The sequence below is a fragment of the Seriola aureovittata genome, chromosome 4 (genome assembly GCF_021018895.1).
Source record: "Seriola aureovittata isolate HTS-2021-v1 ecotype China chromosome 4, ASM2101889v1, whole genome shotgun sequence".
Taxonomy (NCBI): Eukaryota; Metazoa; Chordata; class Actinopteri; order Carangiformes; family Carangidae; genus Seriola; species Seriola aureovittata.
Genome location: NC_079367.1, coordinates 31,240,471 through 31,247,503, shown reverse-complemented (window position 1 = coordinate 31,247,503; position 7,033 = coordinate 31,240,471).

Here is a 7,033-nt window from a genome sequence, read left to right as displayed (position 1 = left end):
GTTGTCACATATATTGTTAAATAATAACTCTTGGAATAGGAGATCCTTCCAGTCAGCAAGCTGTGCCAGGGCCTGCGAAGCAGAGGGAACCACGTCCTCACTGGCCAAAAGGGGGACACCAGCAGAAGTCTGTGGCCCTGTTGAAGGACTCTCTGAAGTGTAGGCCATAGCAGGAGAACCAGCAGGAAGGCATGAACTAGGCTCTGCGGCCAGGTGTTTGCCGGCACATCTTGACTCAGAGAATTGGTCCTCACCATCAAGGAGAACCAGAGGTGGCAGTGGGTTGATGCTTCTGAGGCAAAGAGTTCCACATCTGCCCTGCTGAAGAGATTACCCACAAGCTTGTCAGCCATGGGGCTGTGAGGAGGTACTGCCATGATACCCAGAGCCTACTGTGCCTGTGCCACTTAGTGTCCGAGTGGAGGCTGTTCAGCCACCTTTGCAGAGGGTGCAGAAATAGTAAGCCCATGGTTGAGGCCACTACCTGTTTGCCAGAGAGTCCTCCTCTGGATATATGGCAACAATCTGCTCTTTTGAAAGAGGGGAAGGAGCTGGAGAGTGTTGTCCACAAGCTGATTGGATGGACAGGCAGTCAGACCAATGAAGATCGTGCTTTGAGAGGGAGTCAGTGAGCTCTTCTTGAAATTCACCATGAGACCCAGCAGGGCCACAAGAGAAAGAGAAGGAGATGGGCCCCCCAAAATCTGAATGGTGAAGCCAGGTCAGCCAGTCGGCCAGGTATGGTAGGATTTTCATGCCCTGTGACAGCAGGAGCAAGAAAGCCGCCACACCTGGTGAAACCCTGTGGGGAGAGGGAGAGACTGAATGGATGCACCCTGAACTGAACACAACTGCTTTTTAAGGCAAAACGTAAAAACTGCCTGTGGCGAGGTGCAATGGAAACATGAAAGTAAGCATCCTTCAAGCCAATGGATGTAAACCATTCCCCTTGGGCAACAGTTCAAAGCACGGCTGTTGTGTTCAACATAACAATGGCAGGACCTGAAACCCACTGGTCTCTTTCTTTAGAAGAAAATAAGTTGAGTAGAACCCCCTGGGATGCGACAAGGGATGTACTGGTTTTTTTATGCCAGGAGGGAGGATAACTCCTGGTCCAGGGCTAAAGCCTTTGACGTTTCACTGACTATGATCAGTTTTACCTGGCTGAAAGCTGGGGCTGGCACTGGAATTAGAGTTTGTACCCATGGTACCCCTTACATATTCTTCTGAAAGGGGAACATTAAAGGCAGCGGGGGGCGGCCTGTGTATGAAAAAGGTGTCGTTGGGTCTGGTGGCATGTCCAACTGCAGACAAGCAAGGGCCATACTGATGACAATCCTGGTAGAGCTGACTCCTGTGGCATCCAGGGAGTGAGAGCCCGACTCCGAGGCTCTTCCATATCATCATGAAGTAGGGTGGCTGTAGCGACCACTGACACGATGGTGTCCTCAGGCAACAACTCAGGCATGGGTGAACAGGTGTCTCTGCATCCTCTCTTTCAATACCAGGATGGAGGGTCAGGAGAAGAGACTTCATTTGTGCCAATTTGGCTGATAGGTGCTCCAACTGAGAAGATAACCCTGATCCTTACCTTTCTCAGATTTTGCCCTCTTTCTGAAGTGGGCAGCTGCGATCGCCTCAACCCATGTAACCTTGGAATGGGTAGGTTGACCTGGAGGCAACTGGTATGTCATGGGGAGACTCCCCGCTGAGCAATTGCTCCACCCCTGCCAAGCTGTCAGCCTGCAATTCCCGCGGCATGAAGCTGCAATACATGCAAAGGTGCTCTTAGAGGCCCTCCCTCAGGTGCTTGAGACCAAGACCAGGGGTGCAAAGATCATGGCCATCATCTGCCTGAAGAGGGGCAGTTCAGTAATTAGGTGTCAACATTGTGGTAACTCGTGTAAACACCCACTGGATACACTGTATGTACACTGGGAGGGGAAGCAAGAACACCACCTACATCATTAAAAGCTGTTGCCAACAGTGCTAGTAATATTCTAACACGTGTTATGAGCAGGGAGCAAAAGCACGGCCATCACCAACAGGGTGTTGCTATTAGGGATCAACCAATTATTGGCCTGGCCAATTATCAGATGCAATAATCTGCATTTATACGATTATCGGAATCTTTTTCCGATAACTGATAACACATTGATTTTAAAATGCGCAACTTTAGCTCTAATGCAGCTGTTTGTCCTAGTCTGTTTTCTTGTAATTATGAGATACTAAGTCATAATTAAGAGATACAAATCTCAAAATTATGAGTTTTCGTTCGTAATTAGAAAATATACATGCAGCTGAAATGTGTCCGGTGTAGACTTGCAGTTAGCAACATATCACAGCAAGTTCATTCCTTTGGCTACTGCTGTTTGCTGAACAGAATAATGTTAATTTTTCCCCTTCAGATGCCTGTTCTCTCACACTGGACTCCAAAACAGCCCACCACTACATCATTGTCACTAAAAACAAAAAGAAGGTGAAAGGTCAAAACCAGTGTCTGATCAGCATCATATGATGTACTTTTTTGACCCACACAGGTTTGAGTCCTGGGAACAGGTGCTATGTAGAAATGGTCTAACTTGTCGCTGTTACTGGGAGGTGGAGTGGAAAGGATTTGTTTCCATAGGGATAACTTACAAAGGAATCAAATGGAAAAGATGAGAATGTTGCCTGCTGGCAAGGAGGGAATGAGAAAGTCATGGATCCTGGACTGCTCTGAAGACAAGTACTGCATCTGGCACAATAACAAAGGAGGAGAAATATATAGATAATTTTCTCTCTCACTGTATCTGGACTGGTCCACTGGCACTTTGTCTTTTTATGCAGTGTCCTTTGGCACACAGAAACACCTCTACACTTTCCACATTCACACATGCACATTCACTCAACCTGTCTACCCTGCATTTAGGTTCTACTTTACACTTGAGGTGTTTCGGTGCTCAGCATCTTTATGTGAGCTGTAGGAGAGTGAGTTCATTCTGTCTATGGCAACTGCTGACAAGATTTTTCAGTATGTAAATAACATCCGCACATATAAATTATTGTTTGCACACAAATACGCTGAAAGTAACATGGGTATCATTTCCATAGACTCAGTCATTCTTATGTTTACATTGTACAAACCAAAGTTGTGTGCACTCAGTTTTCCTGTGCAGAGAGATGGACATGGACACACATGGAAATTTCAGGTGTATTCACTTTCAGTGTGACCTCCAATTAAATGGGTTAGGTTATGGGGCGCCTCGGTGACTCACCTGGTAGAGTGCGTACCATTAGGACTCCCATTAGACTTTCCTGTCTCTCTCACTGCTACTTTATTAAAGGTATAGAAACGTCTCCCCCACCCCCAAAAAAAGAAAAAAGGTTATGTTATCTTAGTTTGTTTCCAACTGGTCTCGTAGTCTGAGTCGAGTCCATCAGACTTGATTTTACCTATTCCAGGTGTGAAAGTATTTTGCTTGAAGACCATGAAAACATCTTTACAAAACATCCTAGTTATAATACATCTTTGCATTATTGTTTTTACAATATATGAACATGAGATAGCAGTATGTGCTATGTAAGTATTATGTTATATTAACTTTGTTTTTGTCCATGCTAGGAATTCTATAAAATATGGATAAATGTGATTTTTCTATTATGAGTTTATAACATTTGTAATGTTTTTGTATTGGTTTCATATTCTTACCAGTTATAATTATCATAATCCTCTATGTTCAGGTATTTTGTGGTATGTGTTAGTGGTTTCTTTCTAGCATGTAACATTCCATAGGTCAGATACAGTATCTGTGAGGCTGAGTGCTTCCATGTACTAGATATAAATCTTTAAAGGGTTCCTAAAGGACAGGGGTTACTTTAGGAGCACCAGCGTTGTTTGGCGGGGAGCTCCACTGACACTCTTCATGTGTAAATGAATAGTCCACTATATTGTACAATATATTTTTATTCTCATCTATTAGTGTTTTTCTGTGTTTATTATTGGTGATATTCATGCCATGTCCACAACACTAGTCCTGTCTCCGAGCTCTGCAGGCAGTTCCTTCCTCAACATGGTTTTTGCTCTGATATTCACTGTCAGCTGTGAGACCTTACATAGACAGGTGTGTGCCATTCCAAATCATCATTTACCACAGGTCGACTAAAGGTGTAGAAACATCTCAAAGATGATCAAGAGAAATGGAGGAACCTGAGCTAAATTTCAAGTGTCATAGCAAAGTGTCTGAATACTTATATCAATATGATATTTCAGTATTTCCTTTTTAATACATTTTTTAAAATCTTCCAAAATTATTTTTTTCTTTGTCATTATGGGGTATTGAGTATAGATTGATGAGGGAGTTTTTTTTTTTTTTTTTAATGAAGGGGTCTGAAAACTTTCTGAATGTACTGTATGTACTGTGAGCACCAGAGGGCAGTGTACACTCGTCAATTTAAACACTTTTGGCAATCACCTGTAGACCACACTAGTGTAAAAATTCTTACACAGTAAGGTGTGTATGTCAAAAAAACAGTGCTCATTTTTTCTGTAGCCCAACCACTTTTGGTTCAGCTGATTGCATAAGAGAATTCATAATTATGTTTCTAAATTGTCCTCCAATGCTCAAACACAACTGCATACTAGTAAGTGGCAGTTTTTTTAAGCTTCCAGTTTTATTTTAAATCATCATCAGGAGGCAGAGGTGACAATGAAACAATGGCTTATTAATACCAGGTGTTGCATGATTGCTCAGGTACATCAGTTAGGCTGATGATGTAGCAGGCCTACACTTTGTGATATTCAACAGAAACAACACAAAGGATACAGGGGTCACAGGGCACTTCCCTGGGCTGGGCAAGGCAACTGCTGTCACCTGCAGCTCTTGTTTTGTTGAAAAGCTCCAAGATATCTCTAAATTCTGTGGTGACTCGCAGCTCAGGGGTTGTAAGGAAAGTCTCCTGTGATGCAATGCTTGCAATAGTTATGTCCACAAGGAGTACAGACAGGTTCAGTGAAAACTTCCAGACAGATTGAACATGATAAATGTTCTTCAGATAGGGAAATGTTGACTGAGGCCATATCTGGAGGGAAGAAGGAGAGAAGACACGAGAAGGTAGAATAAAATCAATTAGACAATTCAAGTTAACAGTTGGGCTAAACAAGTTCCTCCTAATGGTGCAATCACTTGTGTATTTGCTGGACTTTTTAATTTTTTTAAAAAACCAGTTCACCTGGCTCAAGCAATGTGGAAGTGTCTCCTGAAATAGTGCCCTTACAGCAGCAGGCGTACGCTACCGGACCTTGATTCTCACAGTTACAGTAATAACATGCAGACTGGACCGTCAAACAACAAACAACAAAGCGTTACTATGGGTCATAATAACCTGCTGCACAGACGACCTATGGGCTTGTTTTTTACAGGAGGACAGTCTCAAAGGTGAAGAGCAGTATCTGCTCTTGAATCTGCTAAATGTGTGGTCTTCTTTTGACAAATTGCAACAGCAGCAGTCACTAATAACTAAAAATAGTAATTTGTTTAGTAGATGACAGAGTATGGAATAAAAGGTCTCTTGAAGATGTTTTTCATTGCTGTGGGTGTTCTGTGTCATCTTCCTGAAGGCTTCCTTATCATCCTGCAAAAGGCCAGTTGCAGTAATGTACCATAATACTTGTCTATTACAGGGAGCTCTAAATTAATTAAGCATCTATCTATCTATCTATCTCTCTATCTATCTATCTATCTATCTATCTATCTATCTATCTATCTATCTATCTATCTATCTATCTATCTATCTATCTATCTATCTATCTATCTATCTATCTATCTATCTATCTATCTATCTATCTATCTATCTATCTATCTATCTCCTCTTCCGTCCTCTTCAATTTCCTCATGTAGATGTCTGTATTTTTATAGGAGATTTGGTTTTGCCATTGTTAAGGCATCAGGTAGAATGTCTGACTAAAAAGTTACCAACTACCCACCCGATTACATAAAAAATGATGTGCTACCCTCAATGAATACTCAATTACTGCAGCTTATAACTGTATGACCATATAATTATGCTGGAAAACAAAAGCAAAGTGCAGCATGAGCCATAAAGCTGCAAAGGTCAGCCTGAAGGCCAACCTACAATACACTTGGTAATTAAATGGAATTTGATGCTCACATTTCAAGCATTTCCCATTTAGGCATATTTGTAGATGCTGTGCTTTGACACTGCAGCAGTTACGACTGACAGGCATACGAAAGCAAACACACACACACACACACAAACACACACACACACACACACACACACACACACACACACACACACACATACACAAAAAGCCCTATCCCCTTACTAACCTCTTCACCACTAATTATAACTGACTCTTGGGTACGTTGTGGCCTCACACTGAAGTCTCAAAATTCACTTCACTGTTGACTATTGTCCTACAATGCAGTTCACAATGAAAATGGAGGAGCGCGTCACATCAGGAAGAAATAAAAAAGTTCAGTTGGTGGCTTTAATTAGCTCCAAAAGACATAATTTGCATGATGTCTCATGAGACCAAACTGGTCATGTATACTGCACCAACTGCAGAAACAACCTATAACATTAATAGTTTATATTGTATGATATATGATGGAAAAGTTTAGCATTTCCAGCCATATCTCTATATCTGTCATTTATGCCAGTTCAGCAGAGATAACTCACTGAGAACTGCAGAGTCATATTGTAAAGGCAAAGAGAAAAACATGGAGTGGATTCCAGTAAAAGTTGCTATTGACCAGCTTTCTGCCAGGATCTGAAATTACCTTCAACCACTGTCAGTCCAGCTGATCACTGACTGTACAGAGACAATTGTGTACATGTATTAAAGGTTTTGGAATTGGGAAAAAATAATTTAAAAGCTACAATTTATTTAAGAATAAAACAGTGTTTCTATTATAATAATGAAAGAGTCCCTGTTTATTTTCAAGCTGTAGTGTAAGTCAGATATATGAGTGGTGTGAAGAAGTGACTGCTTGTGTCACTAGGACACACAGATTATCTTTACACCTGG